Source organism: Nycticebus coucang, chromosome 15, assembly GCF_027406575.1.
Source record: "Nycticebus coucang isolate mNycCou1 chromosome 15, mNycCou1.pri, whole genome shotgun sequence".
Lineage (NCBI taxonomy): Eukaryota > Metazoa > Chordata > Mammalia > Primates > Lorisidae > Nycticebus > Nycticebus coucang.
The window spans coordinates 95,447,676-95,473,669 of NC_069794.1; the positions used below are offsets into that span (position 1 = coordinate 95,447,676).

Sequence of the window (25,994 nt, forward strand, 5' to 3'; positions counted from 1 at the left end):
TCAGGAGTCTGCTTAGTACAGTGGTTCTCAACCTTCCTAATGCTGCAACCCTTTAATACAGTCCAAAGGGATCGTGACCCACAGGTTGAGAACCACTGGACCTTAGTACTTTATTGTACTGTGGCTGAGCTTGTGCCCAAGTCATAAAACAAGGTCCTCTGAACTCTTTCTTTTCCTTTCTCAAAGTAGAAGAGGACTCTTGGTGAGCTGCACTGCCTGGAGCTGGTGGAGGGGTGACACAGGCCCTGACTTCCCTGTTGCCCTTGGGTGTGTATCTGGCTCTGAGCCAGTACAGCTGCGGGGACTTGGCCAAGGACTGCAGCTTTTGTGACTGCCTTATGAATTTATTACAGGCCCCAAGCCACTTTCTGTCTTCTGGTGATGCAGCTATGCAGAAGGTGTGTTTGTGGGGTGCAGGATTTCCCTGTGGCTGGTCTGGTCTAGATGCTCCCTCCCTTCAGGGCCACCGTACTAGGATGGAGGTGAGCCGTCTGCACCATTACAGTCCTTCCGCTTCTCTCCAGCCTGCCGTTTCCCCAGAGGCTTCCTCAGCAGGCACAGAGCCTCTGCCTTTGCCGGTGACTCGACTGGAATATTCGTTCTGGCCCATCTTCCTCTAGGTAACTATTAGCTCTTTCAGTTACTGTTTCCTCCTTAACTAGATTGACCCTGTTTTATGCATTCAGACCTCAACAATGTTACCATTTTATATGTGTGTGATTCTTTGATCTTCCTCTCTTCCCACCTCTAAACTGAAAGCTGCATGAAGGCTGGACTCCTGCTTGTCTCTGCACCTCACCGTCTAACACAGTGCCTGTCACATGCTGAGTTATAACCATAAACGCCTCTATGCCAGCACCCGAGGCCCAGCAGAGCACACAGTGGGCATCCTGTAAGTGTTGTGAATGGGTAACTGAGCACATGGGCTGTAAGCGCTACAATGCCCCCTCCAGTTGCTTGGAGGAAACTAGAGAAATCCCCAAGGATGCTCACCCCCCTTTTTAAGAAAGATTTCACAGTTTTATTGAAGTATTCATTGCTGGGAAGGCAGACTATGTCTCAGAGCAGATAGTTTAAACAGTTAGGTTCCCCCACACTGGGAAATTTACTTACTGGAAGAGGCATGTAAAGGGTGCAGTGAGAGACAGTGGCTGATCCCCACAGCCCCTCAAGAGCTGACCCAGTGGATGCTGGGTGACCTCTGGACTCCTCCAAGTGTGAGTAATCTAATCTGGAAAACATTCTATTGTGAACTGGCTGTGCTGTGAAGCTTTCGCTTTTCCATAATATGTTCCAAAATTGCAAGTATGGGATCCGAATCATCTCTAGGTGAATTAGGTTGTTTTCTTCCCAGTCTGTCTTTGTCTGGCACCTTCCAACTGCTGAGGCCGCTGCTGCTGCTGCCTCTGGGAGCTCACAGGGCAGAGGCACTGGGAAACACTCGTTGGGGGGTTCAGAATTTTCTCTTCTGCAGGGAAGAGGGGCTGTCTTTTAAATATGAGGAGACCTCAGTTCCTTGGAGTTAGGTTAAGCATCCTCCTGCAGAAGTGGGGGCAGATGGGTTGGAGAGTTGCAGGTCTCCCCCCTTGATCCTATGATTCTATTAATGTTTGACAGAAGGGCAAGTCTAAATGTGCAAGTCCATAGAACCCTGTTTCCTCCTGGGGATAAAACTGAATAGAAAATGGAATGTATCACCGTGACAAGGATCTGGCTGTGTGCTTTGGAATAGTAACTAGCTGCAGGGTTTCGTCACCTTGGAAACAGGCAAAACCCGATACAGGGATCTCAGAGGGCTTATGCTAGTGAATCAAAATTTATCTGGATTTGGCTTCATGGTGGGAAGGAATGAATGTGATATTTTATCTGTGTGTCCGGGAACACTGACAAATTGTGTTCTAAGTGATTTAAGAAGCCTGAAGTGCATAAACCAAAAAAATGGAGGTGTCACCTCTGGCTTTAAGTTTAAAAGGTGGGATTATGGGGTCAGCAATCTGTGGAAAGTTTTAGGTTGTTTTGTACTTGATGCTAAATATCAGGACAATTCATAGGGAAAAATAAAGACTGCCCAACATCTGCCTGTTTGGGTTACATGATGCCAAATCTCGAGATATTTGAAAACACTCAAATGTCTGGCAGTGGAATGACACTTTCTGGATGAACAATTATGTGGTGGTTTCAATTCTCTATTTTGGTGCTGCATAAGTAATTCTTGAAAAGTTGTTTTATTAAATGTAGCTAGGATTCACATTGCTTATCCAGAGGGTTATTTTTTAATAAACATTTTCCAGTTCTTTCATAACATTATTCCCAAAAGAAATATTATGGAAACTTCAACTTGACTACTCAGCAACGGCCCATAAACGCTGCACCACAGCCCCGGAGAGCACCTTCCTCCATGGCATCCGTGACACCACTGGCTGGTTCTCCCCTACGTCTCTGACACTGCTCCTCCTGTCCCTGTGCCGGGTCCCACGGGTCAGTCTGACTTCCACTACTGTGATATGGGCCACTCTGTTCCAATCACCTGCTCCCTTTCTCTCCTCATTCTCCATTCTTTTCTTTAGAGATCTTAGGCACTCTCACCTCTCAAATACCATCGATATGATGATGACGTCTAAATTTATATCTTTGACCCATTTCTCCCAGCTGAGCGCCAACCCTAAGTCTAATTCCCTATATAGCATTTTCATTTGGATGTCTCAGAGATGTACCTGATTCGGTATGATTTTTCTCTCCAAACCTGCTGCTTTTCTGAGTAAAGCATCCCCCAGAAAGCAGGGAGTGGTCTTGATAATGATCTTTGGCACCTCCATCCCTTCTGCCTTTCATATCCCATCATCACAGATACACCTCATAAATTTCTATTGCATTATCCTCTTCTCTCTATCTCCCAGGTCACCTCCTTGGCCTTGGTCCAGGCCAAGGTCATTGCTGACCCTATATCCACTCCTACCCTCTAACAACCTATTTTCCACACTGGGTCCCTAACTCTTACAGAAATGCAAGCCAGATGTAACTACTCTGCTTAAAGCCTTTCTGTGGTTTCCTGAAACCTCTAGGAGTATCAGAAAGAATGTGCTTGCAGGGCAAGGCCATGGATTAGGTCCTAGAAATATGGAACGGTAGGTAGACATTATGTGAGATCACTGGGCAGTTGCAGACAGAGGTCAGAGTAGGAGATATAATTACAATAGTTGGAGTAATTAAGAGCTGAATAGAGATGTTGTAAAAGTAAGCTAGGAGTCCCTCAGTCATAGCCTCACACTGGCAATCATACCTGAGTGTTCCACAGTATTCCAGAGACTTTAGAGCAGCAGTTCTGAAGTTGTGCGCTGTGACTCATAGGAACTGTATTAAAGGACCGTGGCATTAAGAAGGTTGAGAACCACTGCTTTAGAGGATGAGGCACTCTAATTGTTTAGGGCTTCCAGAATTAACCAGTTGTATACAACCTGTTTTGTATATATGTAACTCACAAAAGATTGATGTACAATCATTCATGAATTCATAAGTAAGAAATACAATTACCAAATATTTAAGTCCACTGCTCGATACATTTTCTGACTAAAGACAAATTATTTTACTTTATTTTTTGAGACAGAGTCTCGCTCTGTCACCGCGGTGTCATCATAGCTCACAGTAAATTCAAACTCATGGGTTTAAGTAGTCTTCCTGCCTCTGCTTCCTGAGTAGCTGGGACACAGGTGCCCACCATGATGCCTACCTAGTTTTTCTATTTTTAGTAGAGATGGGGTCTTGCTTTTTCTCAGGCAGGTCTCAAACTCCTGAGCTCAAGCGACTCAGCTGCCTCAGCCTCCCAGAGGGCTAGGATTACAAGTGTAAGTCCCTGTGCCTGGCCAAGACAAATCAGTTTAAGACAAATTATAATCAGAAGACTTCTTGGTGAATATAGAATCCAAGATAGGAAAGTGAGATAAATGATTCTTATTGAACTATTGGTCTACAATATTTTTGTACTATGTCTTAAAGTTTTATTTGTGCTTAGCAAAACTTTAGATTGGAATAAGAACAGTAAAGCAGATGTTTACTAAGCTATGATAATTCTTTTTTTCTACAAATGTTTCTTGCCCCCTTTAAAAACAAAACAGCAAACAAATAGTAGAAGCAAGACACAAGTTTATGGAAATGTTCCACATTTAGACAGAAAAATTGTGCTCAAAATATATCATAATTCAGAAAGTAACTTGTATTCTCAAATCCTCAACAGGAATCAGCTGGAAGAGTATTCTAATTTTTTTTTTTTTTTTTACTTTTTGCCCTCAGGAAGATAGATCAGTTTAGTAAATGAATAGTCATTTGATTCCTCTCTTTTGCTTAGGTCTTAGGAAAAAAACAACCAAAGAAAAATAAGCACCAGTTTCTGATACAATTGCCTTGAGGGAAGGAATTGGGGGGTTGGGAGTGAGCTCTACTCTGATGAGCAGAAATTGGGAGCAGTACAGTGTGAGCTCTGAGCTCAAGACTTCTGAGCTTTGTGGGATTCCTTAAGGCTCTCTCCTTCTCCATTAGGGTTATATTGAGAATTCAACACTGAACCTAACACTTCAGGTTCTTCACCCTTTAATATAGTAACTTGCTGAATACTTAACCCCATGAGTTAGATGCCATATTTACCCCCACTTAGCAGACAAGAGAACTGAAGAACAGGGAGGTAGATAGGGAAGGTAGCTGAGCTGGGATTTGACCTAGGCGACTTGATTCCTGAGTTCAGTCTCAAGGGTCCTACCTCTTCCATCTACTCTCCCTGGAAATGAGAGCATATCCCAAGTCAGTGACCCCAGAAAAGCCAGTAACACAATTCTGCAGAAAACCACAGCCGTCTTGAGAGACATGAGCTGGCTCCATGGAGGGGACGCCACTCAGGGACCTGCGTGGGAGGAGAGGCTGGGGTGTTGGTGCTTTTTAAAAATTTTCTGTCTTACCCACGTAATCACAGATAATTGGATTCTTTTCTTAACTACCCTGTCTCCAGACTGCTTACTTCAGGCAAGTAGTGGGGATTCTCTCTGGTCAGTCCACAGGGACCTCATCTCTTCTGGTCTGTGTGTGGGAACCTGGGTGGAGGGTGCTTCTTTCTCTAGGTTACCTGCTGACCACATCATTCAAGCCTCTCTTCAGGAAGAGCAAAATCCGATCACTCAGATTTCAGCTTTCTTAGTTAAAAATCTCCCTCCAAAGCTGCCTCTCCAAGATGGCGCTACTCCCAAGCCAGCTTATTTGGGTGGGGCAGGCACAGCTGCCCCACTTTTGTATTTACACGCAGTCTCTTTGTTTCCCTCATGTTTGATTAACATGATCCACAATGTTACTGGTTTTGTGTTTAACACACAGCAGGTGACAGTATTCATAAGTTACACTGATGATAGCCATGGAGTAATGGTGGAGATGGCCTTAATGCTCCTTACGGGTCACTACTACGGGTTATAAGTGTTTACGTGAGAGCCAGTGCTAGGGGAGAGAGAGAAAAATGTCAACACAGATGCTGAGAATGTTGCCATTTAAGGGCGAAGCACAGGAAGGAGGATGCTAGGAACAAACACTCAAGATTAGTGGAAAACCATTTCGTGACAGCTAAAATAAGTGTGAGTTTTGGGAAGGGGGTTGGTCATCAACAGTATCAAATATCATGTGGAGGTCAAGTAGAATGAGAGCTGTGAAGAGAGTCGGGAAGCTTCGGTAGGGAAGTGAATCAAGGTATCACGATGGCTGAGATGCTGGATCTCCTCAGCACAGACGATGAGAATCACAGGCAGGTTTCTTGATTTCAGTCTGGAGGGCTGGAGATTCCAATCAGACTGACTATTAGTCAGTGTGGACTGGAATCCAGATATGTGGGCTGAGGGGTGACTTCGTTAGGCAGATGTGAACTGGGTGTCCTTATTGGAATAATAAGAGCTCCAGAATGCACGTGGTGTTCACACCTGTAATCCCAGCACTCTGGGAGTCTGAGGCAGGTGGATTGTTTGAGATCAGCCTGAGCAAGGGCAAGACCCCACCTCTAGTAAGAAGGGGAAAATCACCTGGGCATGGTATGTTTGCACCTATGTCCCTAGCAACTTCTGAGGCTGAAACAGGAGGATTCTTTGCTCCAATCTTCTTGCTCAGGGTCATTGGCAAAATTATCCTGAATATTTGTGACTGGCTAATAAGCAACTTCCCCTTGCAGAGAAATCACCCTGACTTTCTTGGGAGAGTCACTCCAGTTCTCTTGCTCTAATAAGTTCAGCCTTTTCCAGTTCCCTTAGAACAGTGACCCCATTTGCTTTAGATAATAAAATTGTTTTCCTGATTAATGTCTTTAGCTCTAGGAATTAAAGAATTAAGACATAGATTGCATGTATTGTACTCAATGTCTCGTGTTAAGTTCAGGAGTAAGCTGTGCATATTCCAAATGGGAAGCTTAAAGGAATTCAGCACACCGCTGGTCAGACAGTCTCCACCTCAGGCCATTGCATTTGTTCTTCTACCTGGAAATCTCTTCTAACTGATAGCTTGGCTTTACTAAATCCTTTAAGGCTTTACCCAATTATCAAATTATCAGTAAAACTTTCCCTGACCACCTTTTTAAAAGTTACTTCACCCTTCCTCACACTGCACTATCTCCTTCCTGGCACTAGCCGCCCTCTGACACTGTGTGTTCTCATTGTATTTTGGCCCTCACTGTGCACCAAGTGCTACTTGAGGTGCTGGGGATACTGTGATAAACTGCTAAGCAAAACTGACCTTAGAAAAAAAATAAATCTGGAAACCAAGGCATGGAGGGAGGATCAACATGACGGCCAAGTAATAGCTTCCTTGCAACTGGGCACAGTGAGACTGGGGAGAGAAGACTCCAGGCTTCTCTGGCTGGTGGGATCTGCCCAGAAACATCCCTTTGGGGACACAGGAAGTCAGTGAGAGACTACTGGACCCCATGAGGAGGACAAAACCAGTGGAGAACTGGCAAGTGGTTGCATGTGTTCATTTGATCTAATCCCGCCAGCAACTGTAAGTACAGTAGCAGTGAGATTGCAAACTGGAAAGGCTTTACCTGTGAGCTGTTTCGTTTTTATTGGACTTGGCACTCAGTTGAATTACCTTGGGAGAACTTGGGCAAGAGTGTGGAGGACTTTAAGTGTTGTCTAGGGCCTTGGACTGTGCAGCTGAGCAGGACAGAGCTAATAGTGTTCGGCTGTGAGCCATGTGGAGCCATTGTGGGAGAACTGCCCTAGCAAGCTCTGCACTCAGGGTCGCAGAGCAAGATCAGGCAGGAGACCTTGGGTGAGTAATCTAGTGACTGAGTAGCCTAAAGGTGGGGAATGAGATGCCCGATAGCCTTGGCCCTCAGGGTCACAGAGTGAGACCAGTTTTGGCACACTGGGCAAGTGGACAGCCATTTCAGGAGTGATCCCAGCAACAAGTGCTACTGGGAAAGCTTCTGCTTAGCCAAGGTTAATGGTTTAAAGTGCCTTTTAAGTGGGCTGAGGAGAGATTTAGGCTCTCCATCCTTCAGGGTTTGAGAAATCAGCATAGGCCTCCAGTCTTCATCTCATATGCCTGCACCAGCATTGTGAATAATATCTCATATCCCAGAAGATCACCTGTTCCCCAGACAATATTCAGCATGATATTTATACTGCTTTGTTTTTAATGTTTTTAAAAATTTCAACATTTTCCCTCTAGATTTTTCTTTTCTACTTTCTTTTCTTTCTTCATTTTTCTAGTTTAAATATAATTTTCCATTGTTGCTTTCTTTAACATTTAAAACTTCATTTTTGCTAGTGTTTCTACCCCTATTATTTGTTTTTTCCCCAAATTTTATCCTGTAAAGTTTTCTGTTTGCTTGTTTTGATTTGATTTGTAGCATTTTTGTCTTTCCTCTCTACTTGGTGGAGGTGGGGTACTGTGTTTGAACAGGCTGGCAAAGAGTTGCTGACCTCAAGAGAACCACCCAACCTGGCACTTCCTGGGGTTAGGAGTGTTTAAGGTTGGCACAAAGTACCCTACTGTACACCTATATTGCTCCTGTCTCCCTCTTTCTGTGCCTCTCTTCTTTTTGTCAATATTCCCTTTTATTCACCCCCTCTCCTTTCTTCCTTTCTCTTTTTTCTCTCTTTCTTTCGTTTTTTTTTTTTCCCCCTTCATACTCTTCAGTCTTCTCATCCTTCTGGTCCTATACCAAAAGGACTCATTGAAACCCTAGGCCAGAGGCATAGTAACTTAAAGAGCAAGAGGAAGTGGAAGGAAAATTATGGCAAGGAAACAGATAAAAGAAAACACTCATGAGGAAGAATCAGCAAAAAATCCTGGCAACATGAAAAAGCAGACCAGAGAAACCCTCCTAAGGGTTTCTTTGTTTTCTTTCCTGTGAGGTAGCTACTGCAGAGGATTCCACATATAAAGTAATTTTAGAAATGACAGAAATGTCAAGAAAAAACAATGAAGGAAATGATGGAAACAATGAAGGAAACTGCTGATAAAGTGGAAAATAACAAAAAGGAATCCAAAAACAGAATCAAATAAGAGATGAACGATATGAAGGATATAGAAGAGCTCAAGGAACTGAAGCAGTCAATTAGGGAACTTAAAGATGCAAAAGAAAGTATGAACAACAGATTAGACCATGCAAAAAAAGAATCTCAGAGGTAGAGGACAAAACTCTTGAGATAACTCAGATAGTTAAAGAGGCAGAAAAGAAGAGAGAGAAAGCAGAACATTCACTGACAGAATTATGGGACTTCATGAAGCGTTCAAGCATACGAGTTATAGGTATCCCAGAAGGGGAAGAAGAATGCCCCCAGGGGAATGGAAGCCATACTAGAGAATATTACAAATGAAAATTTCCCAAATATCACCAAAGATTCTGACACACTCCTTTCAGATGACTATTGGACCCCAAGTCGCTTCAACTCTAACAGAGCTTCTCCAAGACACATTGTGATGAACCTGTCCAAAGTCAAGAAAAAAGAAAACCTTCTTCAAGCTGCCAGGAGTAAGTGCCAGTTGGCCTATAGGTGGAAATCCATCAGGGTGACTGCAGACTTCTCTAATGAAACTTTTCAAGCAAGAAGACAATGGTGATCTACCTTTAATGTACTTAAACAGAACAATTTCCAGCCCAGAATTCTATATCCTGCTAAGCTAAGCTTTAAAATTGACAGAGAAATCAATCATTTACTGATATGCAAACATTGAGGAAATTCACCACAAGATCAGCTCTATAGGAAATACTTCAACCTGTTCTACACACTGACCATCGCAATGGATCAACAGTGAAGTAAGAATTCAGAAATTAAAGGACAGAACCTAGCTTCCATGATGATGCAAAAGGTAAAACTAAGCAATGGACTCTCACAAAATAAGATGAATAGAACACTACCACACTTATCAATTATCTCTTGAATTCCCCACTGAAGAGGCATAGATTGTCTGACTGGACTAAAAAACACAAGCATCCATTTTCTGTCTGCAAACACAAGCATCCATTTTCTGTCTGCAGGAAACATACCTAGCTTCAAAAGACATTTTAAAATTCAGAGTGAAGGTTTGGAGGACAATTTTTCAAGCAAACGGAAGTCAGAAGAAAAGACAGGTTGCAATCTTATTTTCGGATACATGTGGATTTAAAGAAACTAAAGTCAAAAAAGACAATATGGTTACTTTGTATTGGTCAAGGGAAAAATACAACAAGAAGACATTTCAATTCTAAATATTTATGCACCCAATTTAAATGCTCCCAGATTCTTGAAACAAACCTTACTCAGTCTGACCAATATGCTATTCCATCACACCATAATAACAGGGGACTTTAACACTTCTCTTACAAAGCTGGACAGATCCTCTAAACAGAAATTGAACAAAGATATAAGGGACTTAAATGAGACCCTAGAACAATTGTCTTTGATAGATGCATATAGAACACTCCATTCCAAAGGTAAAGAATATACATTCTTTTCATTGCCCCATGGAACATTCTCCAAAATTGATCATATCCTAGGACACAAAAGAAACCTCAACAGAATCAAAAACATTGAAATTTTACCTTGTATCTTCTCAGACCACAAGGCTCTGAAGGTGGTATTCAACTCCAACAAAAACATTCAACCCCACACAAAGGCATGGAAATTAAACAACCTTCTGTTGAATGACAGTTGGGTGCAGGAAGAAATAAAACAGGAAATCATTAACTTCCTTGAGCATAACAACAATGACGACAGAAGCTACAAAAACCTGTGGGACACTGAAAAAGCAATTCTGAGAGGAAAATTTATCGCTTTAGAAACCTATATTCAAAAAACAGAAAGAGAGCGCATCAACAAACTCACAAGCCATCTTATGGAATTGGAAAAAGAAGAAAAATCTAAGCCTAAACCCAGCAGAAGAAAAAAAAATCCTAAATTAAATCAGAGATCAATGAAATTGAAAACAAAAGAATCATTCAGAAAATTAATGAAACAAGGAGTTGTTTTTTTTGAAAAAAATAAATAAAATTGATAAACCTTTGGCCAGATAAACTAGAAATGGAAAAGTAAAATCTCTAGTAACCTCAATCAGAAAGGATAAAGGGGAAATAACAACTGGTGCCACAGAGATACAATAGACCATCTCTGAATACTACCAGAAACTCTATGCCCAGAAATTTGACAATGTGAAGGAAATAGATCAATATTTGGAATCACAAACTCTCCCTGTACTTAGCCAGGAAGAAATAGAGCTCCTTGAAGAGATCAATTTCAAGCACTGAGATCAAAGAAACAATAAAAAATCTTCCATCAAAAAAATGCCCTGGTCTAGATGGCTTCACATCAGAATTCTATTAAACCTTCAAAGACGATACTGCAGAAATTATTCCAAAAAATTGAGGAGGAAGGAATCTTCCCGAACACATTCTATGAAGCAAACATCACCCTGATACCAAAACCAGGAAAAGACCCAACTAAAAAGGAGAATTTTGGACCAATTTCACTAATGAATATAGATGCAAAAATTCTCAACAAAATCCAATAGATTACAGCTTATCAAAAAAGTCATATGTCATGATCAAGTAGGTTTCATCCCAGGGATGCAAGGCTAGTTTAACACATGCAAGTCCATAAATGTCATTCACCATTTGACGGTACAAAAACAAAGGCCATATGAGCCTCTCAATAGATGCAGAAAAAGCATTCGATAAAATCCAGCATCCTTTTCTAATTAGCACACTGAAGAGTATAGGCACAGGTGGCACATTTCTTAAACTGATCAAAGCTATCTATGACAAACCCATAGCTGATATTTTACTGAATGGAGTAAAACTGAAAGCTTTTCCTCTTAGAACTGGAACCAGAGAAGATTGTCCTCTCTAACCATTACTATTCAACATAGTGCTGGAAGTTCTAGCCAATACAGTTAGTCAAGACAAGGAAATAAAGGGCATCCAAATGGGACAGAGGAGGTCAAACTCTCCCACTTTGCTGACGATATGATCTTATCCTTAGAGAACCCCAAAGACCCAACCACAAGACTCCTGTAAGTCATCAAAAAATACAGTAATGTCTCAGGATATAAAATCAATGTCCAGATCAGTAGCCTTTGTATACGCCAATAACAGCCAAGAGGAGAGGCTAATTAAGGACATAACTCCCTTCACCATAGCTTCATAGAGAATGAAATACCTAGGAATATATCTAACAAAAGAGGTGAAGGACCTCTATAAAGAAAATTATGAAACCCTGAGAAAGGAAATAGCAGAGGATATTAACAAATGGAATAACATACCATGCTCATGGCCGTGAAGAGTCAACATTGTTAAAATAGCTATACTTCCCAAAGCAATCTACCGATTCAATGCCATACCTATTAGAATACCAACATCGTAGTTTCAAGATTTGGAAAAAAGAATTCTGCATTTTGTATGCAACCAGAAAAACTCCCATATAGCTAAGGCAGTTTTTAGTAATAAAAATAAAGCCGAGGGCATCAGCATACCAGATTTTAGGCTGTAATGCTAAGCAATAGTGATCAAGACAGCATGGTACTGGCACAAAAATAGAGATATAGACACTTGGAATCAAACAGAAAGCCAAGAAATGAAACTAACATCTTACAACCACCTAATCTTCGATAAACCAAAGAGGAACATACCTTGGGGGAAAGACTCCCTATTCAATAAATGATGCTGGGAGAACTGGATATCCACATGTAAAAGACTGATTCTGGACCCACACCTTTCTCCACTCACAAAAATTGATTCAAGACGGATAAAGGACTTAAATTTAAGGCATGAAACAATCAATATCCTCAGAAAAAAAGCCTGGGAAAAGGCTTCATGAAGAAGACTGCCGTGGCAATTACAACAACAACAAAAATAAACAAATGGGATTTAATTAAACTGAAAAGCTTCTGTACAGCTAAGGAGACAACAACCAAAGCAAATAGACAACCTACACAATGGGAAAGGATATTTGCATATTTTGAATCAGACAAAAGCTTGATAACTAGGATCTATAGAGAACTCAAATTAATCCACATGAAAAAAGCCAACAATTCCATATATCATTGGGCAAGATACATGAATAGATCCTTCTCTAAAGAAGACAGACGAATGGCTAACAAACATGAAAAAATGCTCATTATCCCTAATTATTAGAGAAATGCAAATCAAAACCACCCTGAGATACTATCTAACCCCAGCGAGAATGGCCCATATCACAAAAATCTCAAAACTGCAGATGCTGGCGAGGATGTGGAGAGAAGGGAGCACTTTTACACTGCTGGTGGGACTGCAAACTAATACAACCTTTGGGGAAGGAAGTATGGAGAAACCTCAAAGCACTCAAGCTAGACCTCCCATTTGATCCTGCAATCCCATTACTGGGCATCTACCCAGAAGGAAAAAAAAATCCTTCTATCATAATGACACTTACACTTGACTGTTTATTGCAGCTCAATTTACAATCGCCAAAAAGTGGAAACACCCTAAATGCCCACCAACCCAGGAATGGATTAACAAGCTGTGGTATACGTACACTATGGAATATTATTCAGCCATTAAATAAAATGGAGACTTTACAGCCTTTGTATTAACCTGGATGGAAGTGGAACACATTATTCTTAGTAAAGTACCACAAGAATGGAGAAACATGAATTCCATGTACTCAATTTTGATATGAGGACAATTAATGACAATTAAGGACCTGGTGGGGGTGGGGGAAGGGGAGAGCAGAGACAGAGAAAGGAGGAGGGAGGGGTGGGGAAAGGAAGAGCAGACAGAGGGAAGGAGGGAGGGGGTGGAACCTTGGTGTGTGCCACACCTTTTGGTGGCAAGACGCAATTGTAAGAGGGACTTCACCTAACAAATGCAATCAGTGTAACCTGATTTCTTGTACCTTCAATGAATTCCCAACAATAAAATAAATGAATAAATAAATCTATGAGCTGCTTAGGGTATGACCTCCAAGGGTGTGGTCAGACAGCAAAAGATGACAACTGAAAGGCCTCCTAAGCACAGCAGAGGGAAGAGGACAAAATTGTCTATAAAGGGATTTGTCTCCATCTACTTTCTGTTGCTATAACGGAATACTTAAGACTGGGTAATTGTAAAGAAAATAAATTTGTTTCTTAGAGTTTGGGAGGCTGTGAAGTCTGAGGCTGAGGGGCCACATCTGGGGAGGGCCTTCTTGCTGGTGGGGACTCTGCAGAGTCTTGACGTGGTGTAGCGCATCATGCGGGGAGGGGGCTCATGGGAGCTGGCCAAACCAGGCTTTTAGAAAAGATCCGCTACTGTGATAACTAACCTGTAATAACTCATTAATCCATAAATCCAAGAATGGATTAATCTATTCATGAAGGCGGAGCCCTCATGACTCAATCACTTTCCAATGTCCCTTGTCCCATCATGGCTGCACTGGTGATCAAGTTTCCAACACAAGAATTTTGGGGGAATATATTCAAACCACATAAAATTTCAAGCATCTTAATACTGATTAAGTTATTTTATTAAATACTATTATTGATGTGATTCTTAAGCTTAAAACAATTCAAAACCTTATAAAATGAAACTCATGTTCCTTTCTACCTCAAACCCCTGCCCCACTTACCTAAATCTGTACAGTGTTTTACATGTTTCCTTCTAGGCATATCCTCAAATCTCACGTTTTACCAATTTGAAATATTTCTACCGAGTATGGTTTGCCTCAGTAGTCTCCATGAATGTGCTTTAGAGATATTCCTATATGAAAACATACAGATCTGCCCCCTTTAATGATAGTTTTTCTTTTAATGTCATAGATTGCCACCATGTAAAACAGTAACTTATTGACGGACCCAAATGGTGCCTTGATGAACATCTTTATAATACCTCTTCCTTAATTTGTCCCTGTGTAAATACATTTGTAGGATAAATTGTTAGCAGAAATGCTGATACAAGTTTTAAAGTATTTCTTCTTCCAGCTCTAGTTTGAATGAATGCAAAACTTAGTTTTATTCCCAGCGCTCCCACTGTGTTAGACTACACAGGGCTTGATGTTTCATCTTCTGCTGCCCAATTTCCTATTCTAATAATGAAGATATTTAGCAGCTATGCAGATAATACACTGGAGATGCAATTTATTAAAGTGGCAGCGGCAAGTACCACTTATGTGCTGGGAGAATGACTTAATAACTCAATTCCATGAGCCTTTATTAAAGGCTCGACTCATGGCCTTGATTCATCCTTTTGTGTGGGCCTCAGTCCCATGTGTGGCCCTCAGCCACTGCAGAGGGTAGCATGGGGGCTGCCTGCCGTGCCTCACCATCTGAAACTGAGGCAGAGCAGAGCCCACAGGCCATGCTGTCAGGGGCTCAGCTGTGGACAGAAGAGCTTTCCATGGTCAATGAACAGAAGAAACTCCCTCTTTTCAAGGGAATCATGGTGCCATTTGCCCCTCACAGAACATTCAGGTTTGTTCCACCTCCAACTATCTATCACTGTGTGTGAAGGACACTTCAGAGATGGGACAGTCCATGTGGAGGTCCTAACAGGGAATGCTAGAGCACAGCAAGCCAACCTGAAAGTCTCAGGCTCATCAGCAGCTCTTGGAACATCACAAATATGCCATAAAGCAGGCTTGTTAGAAAACTGCCTATAAAGTCAATCCTTTTTTCTTTTCCTTTATCTTCTTCTTCTTTTTTTTTTTTATTTGGAACAAGGCAGAAACGTGAAGAAGCAGAAACCCACATTTCCAGCAGTATTCTGATAAACCAATTCTGGGGACAGGGAAGGCTTCATGTGTAGCTTTTGCCAATTTCCATAGTGTAAATACTCACACCACAGCCAGTTGGAAAGGAATGTGCACATATGGCTCTCACAGCCAGTATGGGCTAGCCTTAGCACACCACTGCACATTACTTTAATACAGAAGTGAAAGAATTGTTCTTCTCTTCAAACTTAATTCTTCTCTTCAAACTTAAGTCTGGCTTGCAAATTTTCTTTTTTTTCCTTTATTTATTTTTTTTATTAAATCATAGCTGTGTACATTAGTATGATCATGGGGCACCATACACTTGGTTCATAGACCGTTTGACACACTTTCATCACACTAGTTAAAATAGACTTCCTGGCATTTTCTTAGTTATTTTGCTAAGACCTTTACATTCCACATTTACTAGGATTCACATATACCCTTGTAAGATGCACCGCAGGTGTAATCCCATTAATCCCCCTCCTCCACCTACCTCTCCCCTCCCTCCCCTCCCTTTCCCCCTTCTCCCTATTCTTAGGTTGTAACTGGGTTATAGCTTTCAATGATGTTAGTACTGTCACAAGTCTCGTGGATACTGAGAGGTTAGAAATCCTTTTATAACTAATAACAAAGAATATTGGTATTTTAGTTACTGTTGCTGCTAACAAACCTCAAAACATAATGGCCTCAAAAAAATTTGTTTTGTTACGCTCATGGACTTTGGAGGGCAGGAATTTGGGTAGCGGGGATCTGAGGATGTCTTATCTCTGCTACATGACAGGGGCCCCAACTAGGACACTCAAAGTCTGGGGTTTACTTGATAATTAGGGGATGAGAATCTTCTAGAAGACTTCCTCGCTCACATGTCTTGTGTTGACACTGGCTTTTATCTGTGGCTACAGCTGAGGGTTTTGGCCAGAACATCTAAATATGGCGTCCGCATGGAGTTGCTTGGGCACTGTCCTAGATGGTAGCTTGGTTCTCAGAGCAGCTGGAAGCTGTGCTGTCTTTCATGATGTAGCCTTGTTTCCTGTTTGTTTCTTTGTTTAAGGGAACTTGTAAGACACAGTATTGTGTCTGCTAAAGTTTATAAGCTCACTCAGATTCAAGGGGAAAGAAGATAGACCCAATCTTTTAATAGAAGTGTCAAAGTCACATTTTAAGAAGAGTATGTGGATTGGGAAGTATTTTTGTGGCCATCTCTGGAAAATATAATGTGCCAGAATGGCATGTGGGGAACTCTTTAGAGAAGTAGACTAGAATTAATGCTCATGCATTTCTTCATCAAACCTCCCTTGAAACTTGGATCTTTCAGAGAGACATCTAAGAGTGCTATTTAATTTTATGGTTTTACTATTTTATTTATTTTTTTTCTTTCCTTTAAAAAATTTTATTAGACTTAGAGGGTACAAATTGAATTCTGTTATATGCATATGTTGTATAATGGTGAAGTCTAGGCTTTTAGTATATCTATCATCTGAGCTGTGTATATTATACCTCATAGGTAATTTTCCTCTTTCCCCACCCCTGATAAATCTCCATTGCCCATTATACTGCTCTTTGTGTCTTTATGTAGCTATGGTTCAGCTGTCACTTATGAATGAGGACATGCAGCATTTATGTTTCTGTTCCTGAGTTACTTCACTTAGGACAGTGGCCTCCAGTTCCATCTAAGTTGATCCAAAGAGAGGTCAAACACCTTTGCATATACACATTTACTTAATGTTTGCATTTCCTATGTTGTGAAGTACCTGTTTAAGTCATTTGCCCTTTTTCTGTTGGATTGTCTTTTTCTCATTGATTTGTGGTAGCCTGAAAACAAGTCCTGTGTCAGTTACTTTTATTAAAAATTTCTTCTCCTGCTCTACATTTTCCCTTTTCATTCTCCTCATGGTATCTTTGATGAACTCTTAATTTCAAGGTGGTCCAACTTATGAGTTTTCTTCCTTGATATGTCCAAGATTATGGAAAACTTCTCCAGTATTATCTGCTAGAGTTTTATGGTTTGACTTTCACATTTATATCTACAATTGATTTTTAGATGTGGGTGAGGTGGCGGCAGGTTAATTTTTTCCATATGGATATCCAGCTACTCCTTAATGGTTTATTAAACAGACTACCCTTTTCCACTTTTTATAGGCAGTTATTGTGCCAATAATCGTGATTGAACAAGAGTGTATTTCTCTAACTTCAGAAAACCCGACAGTCACTGAAATACACTTGTCCAACGTTAAAACTCATCTAAAATTTGGAGAATGTGCAGCAAACCTCAGTATTGCAACAGTCTGAAAGGTGGAAGAACAAACCTTTGAGTCACGTGACTTAAATTTAAAGCTTTCAACTTTATAGTTAACTTTATCAGCATATTATATAAAACTATGTCATACGCATGTGTCACATACACACAAACATATACATTTATTGATTAATTGACTGCCTCACAGCTCCAAGTTCACTCTTGCTCAGATTTATGATACTGGAGTGGGCTCTGGTATTTCTGCTTTGCCAGTTGCCGGGATGTAAACCTTTGCTAGTGGAGGGTACTCGCAGGAGAGACATTGCAGGAGCCAGGCACCTCTCTTTCTTGACTTTGTTTCCAGTGTTTTCTTCTTTTCCTGCTCCTCTGATGCTCACTGGCACACAGGACACCCAGAAGTGTTCACATTCCATCAAATTTCAGCAGCATCTCTTAGGGCAATTTGCCGGTGAGTTTAGCATCATCCACACAGGGGCAAATTCTGCCACTACCCAGGTAGCTTCCCAGGAAGTCTCACAGCCAGCTTAATTAAATCTGCTCTCTCTCTCTCTCTCTCCTTCTCTCTCTCTCACACACTGTACTCGTGGAGTTTTATTTATTAAATATAGTGAAAATAACATAAAATAAATGCGGTTCATTACCATCATTATTGTTTTCAGTGTTCAAGTTATCTCAAATTTTGGGCAGTGGAAGCCTCTTCAAGCTGCCGCACGTGTGCCTTTGAATTGCTCCCACAGGTCTAAGCGGCTTCATTGTTTTCTGACACTGCAAGACGTCCACGTGCAACTGATTTTTGCATATTCGTCTTCAGCAACCTTGATAAGCTTATTAATTCCAATAAATAGTGGATTATTTGGGACTTTCTCTATTCTTGCCATCTAATCTGTATCATTTGTAATTTGGGGGGATTTTCTATTCTCGCTAGAACTTCAAGTAAATGTTAAATGGAAGTGGTGCTGACAGGTGGGCTTGTCTTGTTCTTCATTTCAAAGTATACGGTTCTAGCATTTGTCAAGTATGATATTCATAGACACTCTTCATCAGATTAGGGAGATTCTCTTCTCCTGGTTTACTACAGATACTGAATTTTATTAAGACCTTTGGGGAAAGCGAGGCTGCGCAAGGCGCGCGAGGGGGCGGGGCGGGGCGTGGACGTACGGAGGGGGGGCGACGTGCGAGGGGAGGGGCTGCGTGCGAGGGGAGAGCACGGCGTGCGAGGGGAGGGGCGACGTGCGAGGGGAGAGGGAGGCCTGGGAGGGGAAGGCGCGGCGTGCGAGGGGAGGGGCGACGTGCGAGGGGGAGCACGGCGTGCGAGGGGAGGGGCGACGTGCGAGGGGAGAGGGCGACGTGAGAGAGGGCGGGCCGGGCGCGCGGGTTGGCGCTGCTGCCTCCTGACACGTTTTCGAATCTTCTGGCGTTGCGGCCGCCTGGTTGGTGCTTTGCGCCTTTGTCCTCCGTGCCTTGGGGCCGGAAACTCTGCAGTAGCTGCACCTCTGCTGCGTGGGGGCCGTGGCCGGCGGGAAAGAAGAAGAGACTGCTCTGTCGAGAGGCTTGTTTTTCCGGCCGCCGGGCGTGACACACTCTCGGGACCCCGCAGGTAGGTGCCAGGCGGCTTCCAGGAACCCCGGAGCCACGAGGATCCATAGCAAAGGACATTTCCAGGGTGGAATCCAAGTCAAAAATGGAAAAAAAAAATGTATAGACCAAGTTAGAAATCCTGAAAACTGGTAACAGACCAGAAAAATTGAAACATAAGTCACTTTGGGGAAAAGCTTTTTACCTGGACTTACCTTCTGTCGCCATATATCTGAAAATCTGCCAAAGGACATTAAGGATCTGGGAAGGTGAGTTGAAGAATTTCTCAGCAAAGTTATTTGGTTATCTTAAATAAAAAGGAAGCTAAATTTTCACAAACCTTGGGTCAGATTTCTCCTGTACTACATGCAGAATCTGCATATACTGCAGAAACCACATCACCTCATCCCAGCCACGATGAAAGTTCATTTAAGTCCCTAGATACAGTGTGTTTAAATGGAGGAAAATTATTAGTTGAAAAGGCTATCAAGGACCATATACTACATAGAACAAAAGAAAAAAAGAGTTGTATTTACTGAAGAAATCAAGTACTTCTGTTAAAGATGTGGAGGAAAGAGTTGGTATTGGTGCACGAAAGACAAGAAGACTCAAGAGTCAACTTTATAGGTCATCTTATCTTCAGATGACCAATATGCCTTCTATAAATTATTCTACTTAGAAGCCTTCCGGTCCCTTTGATGTAGATAAGCCATCTAGCATCTAGAAGCAAACTTAGGTTAAACTAAGAATGTAAATATAAGGCAATAAATGTGGTGAAACCCCAATTCAGCTCTAGTTGAAAGAGACAAAAAACAAAAACAAAAACCAAACAAAGATATTGTGAATGTTGCCCACTGAATATGAATATGAATATCTTCAAATTTACCTAAGTGAGCAACGAAAATTTCTCACCGAGTAACCAGTATTAAGTTGTTGAGGACATTGTATCTTTAGTTTTTGCGTTTATGGAATATGAAAGGGATAGACCTAAAAGAAAAAAAGAATAAAATACAGCATTGAGTCACTTTCTCTCATTTCTGCAAATGTCTTGAAGAAGACTGAACCAAAAGAAAAGCTAGAATTGCAATGTAGTTCTTAGAAAGAATGCAGGGAAAATAATGTACAAATGATGGAGCAGAATTTTCTGTATGAAGAGACCCAGAAACCTGGACAAAAATTTGTGTTTATTTTAGAGTCCATCCCTTTGCCCTTCAAATAAATTGAGGGGATCAAATGAGAACATGACTAATAAATGTTAAATCCAGTAGGAAATGACAAATTTTACACAGCTACCTTCACATAAACAGGAATGCAAGTCTGACATTTCTGAGCATAAAATAACTGTGAGTGACTATGACGCAGAAGAACTAAAGTAGATTGCTGTTCAGGTAGACTACAGACGTCTATATCTGTTTCTAGTTTCAACATGAATAATAGCGCATCACAAGCAAAACAAAAGTCAGATGCTATGTTTTTTTTCTGGGAAAGGACCTTCATTCAATATATGGTCATGGTTCTGGTCTGATAACAGTTAACAGTTCACAGGAACACCTAGCACTTCAGGCGAAGACTTCATCCCATAGTCCTCCTGAGGAACTCAATGAATGTGATATCAAGAATATGGATAGTTTACCTTCTGGTGAAATCCATCAAAAAGTGGAAATATTAATAGGATGAAATAAAAAATATCTGGAACTAAATACTGAATGAGAAAAGGAAAGAACTGAATTTCTTGCTACATAAGAAGAAAACAGACTTTGTAGTTCACCTCTACAGTTTTTACTTCACTAGTCTTTCAGACTAGTGAAAAGAAATCAGAATTTTTGAGTTTTATAAGCTACATGGAGAACAGTAGTATATGCAATGTTTTAGATAGTTAGGAAGAAGAAAATTCAAATAATCTGTTGGCAATATTTTTCTCTTACCAATTAACTTTTACATTTACTGGCTTTCAGACTTCAAAAAGTGTGTTTTTCAGAAGTGATAAGGATTGTATTCTTGAAATTTTTATAAGTATGAATAAAAATTCTTAGGTCTTTTTTCCAACTTTGTTTACAGAACCAAATATAAGTATTAATAAAGGTAATATTTGAAATTTTCTAAAAAAAATTCAAGAAACCTTTTTCGGATCTCACAGTCTTTCTCCTTTATGCTAGCATTACATTATCTGATGTCAAACCAACCTTTCATTGTTGTGATAAACCATATTTGACAATTCGCAGTTGAAGGCAGTTCCCATTCTGTGCAGAGACGTCTATGGCTGTGCAACTTTCTAGAGGGATCTATATGTCTATCCAGTACATTGTCTCCAACCATTCTTGGGTTCTCATGGTTGGATATTTCTGCATTGTAGCTGTTTAAGTTTCCCATGGGCAGTCAAAGGTTTGCTCTGAAGTCCCGTGCTCCATGGTGCTGGTGATATGAGGATGGTGATAGGAAGCAATTGATCCACCCCCACTGGCTACCTCTGCATGTTGGTCACTACAAAAGTTTTGAGACAGACTTTGTTATAGTCCATTATTTCACTTCTAAGAAACGTAGTTGACAGCACAAGTTTCCACGTGATTGGCTTATCAGTGTTGCCGGGAAGGCTTTATTTGTTTCCATCCATGCAGATTTTACTTTCACAATGACCTGAATTTTTCTTTTTGATCATTTTGTTTCTCCATGCTGCATTCTGTGTAAGTTTTTCTGATTTATTTTCTTGTTCGCAAATTCTCCTCTATTCGCATCTAATCTTTGTTGGGCCCATCTCTGTAGTTTTAAATTTTATCATGTTTTTATTTCTATAAAATTCTATTTTTAAGTCCACTTTGTCATTTTTAAAAATCTTTTTCTGTTCCTGCAGAGATCTTCAGTTTGTGTTTTATTTGCTCCAACATAGTAAGCATGATTACCATATAGATTCTGGTAATTCCTGTTCCTAAGCCTTATGAATCTCCGATCTCCATTGCATCTACTGGTTCTTTCTTGTGTAGTCTAGCCTCCTCCATGACTATTTATCTTTAACTGGCTCTTATGTTTGAAAAAAATTGGAGGGATAACTTAAGGGCTTTAATTAAAGAAACTTCATCCAGATAGAATTTGTATTTGTTTCTGCCAGGCATGGACATGCTGATCAGTTTGGCACCTCCTTAAATCAAGTTCAAAGCTTAAAATTCACTAGATAACTCAGGAATAAGAATTAGATGCAATTGGGCGGTGCCTGTGGCTCAGTGAGTAGGGCGCCTGCCCCATATACCGAGGGTGGCGGGTTCAAACCCAGCCCCGACCAAACTGCAACAAAAAACAAAAAACAAACAAACAAACAAACAAACAAAAGAATTAGATGCAATTCCATGTGAGAAATAATCTGTTTCTGGGTCAACCTTACCCTATAGGCCTTTTAAAGTCCCAATCATTTTAAGTTCCCAAACTGGGAAAAGTTTTTTTGTTATATCCCCATACTGTTTAGATCCTTGAGGAAACTGTTCTGGAATAGGCATGTGTCCTCCAGGAAAAGACAGGTTGTTTTCCTTGTGGGTTATAATTTTTCTCTTCTTCTTTTTTTTTTTGTGTGTGTGTTTCCTTATATTTTTAAGATATATTGTCCCAAATGTTTACTTGCTAGGGTTGGTTTGGTTTGACTAATATAGCTCATAATAACTGGAAAGAGTACATGCCCTTGGAAATACATGCTTGGAAATATCTTAAGGGTAAACTTAAGACTTACTGACTGACTAAAAGAGGTACGTGGAAGAAAGAGGAATCAGGAAACTGGATATTTTTGACCTATGCACCTAAGAATGGAGATGCCAGTGACTGAGACGAACACGATGAGGAAGCCGATTGGGGGAAGGATCGTGGATTTTAATTTGTTAAGATGCCAATTAGGCATGCAGGCAGAGAAGTTGGGTGGACAGCTGTGCATATACCCTTGGAGTTCAGGGAAGAGATAGAACCTGTGTCTCAGACCAGCCACTACACATGGTGGGTTTACTTCCATTTGGCCTGTTGGTGCGAGGAGACCGAAGAAAATTATTAGTAGGAGTTATAGAATATTAATATAGAGAAATAATAAACACAGACAAAGAGATAGTTTTAAGAACAGCGGGGCTCAGGAGGCGGCACACACTTCTTCGTGAGGCTTCCAGTATGCCGCCCTGAGTATCAGGCTAGCTCTGTATTTATTTCATACATCAGTGTTACGGTCATAAATCTCATGAAGGAAGGCAAACAATCCCACCAAAGTTCTTGCTGCGCTTGCATTCCTACTAACTGGACTAACTCTACAGCTGATTATATTAATTGCAAGGATTTACTTGTTGCTTTTTACTGCTTCGAACTATAATGGTCTTACTGTAAACAAAGTCATGACAAGGAAGCCAATCAGAGGCCAACTCAAGGACCAAACTCTAGCTGACCCACAGTCACACACCACAGATGTGATGTTTTAATACTCTGACAGCCTCGTGTCCAAGCAGGTAGACTCCTCTGGCCCAATCAAGGTGACAGAAGAAAAGAGATCTTTCTCCTTATCTGGTCTGGAACAAGTTTTCCTGCGTTGGACAAAGTTTGAAGAATTCACATTCTTCACTCCCAAAAACCACTGCCTGAGAGCAAACAGCCTTGCCCTGGCAGAAAGCAGTTTCAAAGCCTCCAGCCACTGTTGAGCCACAGCTGCAAGAGGAGAGTGGGTATACAACATGCTAGGCTGCAGAAATATCAAAGTGACAGGATCTCGCACTCTGTGCTCTGAGCCCAGAAAATCAGCCCGAATTGAAACCCTTATAACTGTCTCCCTTTGTCTAGACTTTGTTCCCTATTCCTAATAATATTTCTAATCTACTAACAATTAATCATTGAGTATTAGTTTCAAACTTATAAAATCATTATTACTAAGCAATGTAAGCACATCAAGATATGACTCCTCCCTTAGTTCTTCCCACATGCACCCTTCAGATCTAGAGGTAGAAAACCTACTAACCCTAGCCCTCAGTGTACAAATACGTAAGATCACAATATGTTTGAAATTGCTAAGTGGGGCTTGGCACTTGTAGCTCAAGCAACTAAGGCACTAGCCACATACACCAGAGCTGGTGGGTTCAAATCCAGTCTGGTCCTGCCAAACAATGACAACTACAACTAAAAAATAGTTGGGCGTTGTGACAGGTGCCTGTATTCCCAGCTATTTGGGAGGCCGAGGCAAGAGAATTGCTTAAGCCCAGGAGTTGGAAGGTTGCTGTGAGCTGTGATGCCATGGCACTCTACCCAGGGCAACAGCTTGAGACTTTGTCTCAAAGAAAAGAAAAGAAAAGAAAAGAAATTGCTAAGTGGGTACAGATGGAAAAGGAGTCAAAAGACTTAATAGGTATTCAGGAAACAAGAATTCTTTCCTCCTTATGAAGCTCTAAATAAATATAGTGTATTGCCAGACAGAATGATAAGAAGCTGTTTTTATTTCCACTTAAGAGTACTGTAACACGTGAAAAAATGCACATGTCCTGTGCTGACTGTCTTCCCGCCATCCCCCTGTCCTGGCACGCCCAGGCCAGCCCTCAGCATTCTCAGCTAGATCACCACACAGCCTCAGAGGGGTCTCTGGCTCCTAGCTTGCCCCTTCCTATGTTTTCTCCACACTAGAAGCAGAATGATCACCTTAAAACCCAGTCGTGATTATTGAAGTTACATTCTTGAAGTGGCAGTCATCATTTAAAAATTAAGATTATTTTTACAGATTTAGGTGGACAGGACTATACTAGTAGCAAGGGTTTTGCAAACTGAGAAAACATGAGATTTTCAAAAAATACATGATTAAAAGTACAGCATTTGGGCAATTATTTCCTATTTATTTCCAACTGGGTTTGATAATTAAGGAACAGAACTGTAAATAAAAGACAGGGAGGGATAGTCCCAATTCTATGCCCTCTGACCACTCAGTTTTAATTCTGTCCAAACATCCATTTCTAGAATATAAGGGCTTGCATTTTGTAGACTTATGGTCAGAGGTAAAGGAGTTGGTTACTCTGGGAGAATGCCAAGTCTTTGCTAAGATGTTCTTTGAAAATAAAAAGTATTCTTCCTTTCCAGGGCTGAGTTGGATGCGGTCCTCAGTGAAGGCCAGAGACTAAAGTGGATGGCCTTTCACTGTAGGCAGCCTTCCTTGCCATTATTGATTTGGTTTTGGAGTCTTATTTTTGTAATAAACAGCCTCCAATAATTTTTGCCAAGGAATTATATTGTTTCTCATCACTTTGCTTGTTTGTTTTCAAGCCCAGTGCTCCATCCCACCTCTCCTTTACTCTGCTCTATTCTTTTATCTTTATTTCTCTTATCTTCTGGTCCACAAAGAAGCAACGTCAAAATTAAAAGGTAAATACAAATTATCAAATTAAAATGCTCTTCTTAAAGTGAGACCTTCAAAACAAGGGTTTCTGACCAGCACTGGTCCTTACTAGAGGTGAAGTACACTCAGCGCTTACCTGGGCATGTTCTGTGCTGAGCACTGTGTGTGGGATGGCTCGTATGAGTTCACAGCAGCCTTGATGGGCAGGCGCTTTTATCATCCCCATTTTGCAGATGAGGCACAGAGGATTTAAGTCATTGTTTCACGTGAGTAAAGAGGTGACTCCAGAGCCCTTGCATCTTGCCTTTGTACTGTAAGGCCCAGCAGATGGACACCTTTACCCACCATAATGCTTCAATCTTCCAACAAGTATAATTTTCACATATGGAGGACCAGTGATGCAAAAATCTAGGTCCACACAAAGTATGGGGAGAGTCGTGCACCTTGGCTTCAGGGGGTCCGTTCTCAGCCTTCTTCCTTTGAGCTCCTCCTCTGCCGCTCCCCCTCCTCTCCCGTGGGATCTCAGCCTCTGTAATACACCTTCTTATCTTGCACTCCCCAGATCTTGCAGCATATTCGACATTGATACTAGTTTTGATGGGAACTCTGGCTCTCGGGTGGAGAGGGAGCCTGG

General features: G+C 41.1%; 1 pseudogene; it reads left to right on the forward strand.

The window, feature by feature from the left end:
- Positions 1–849: 849 nt before the first annotated feature.
- On the forward strand, positions 850–21,079 carry LOC128566523 (protein DBF4 homolog A-like; annotated as a pseudogene).
- Positions 21,080–25,994: the final 4,915 nt, after the last annotated feature.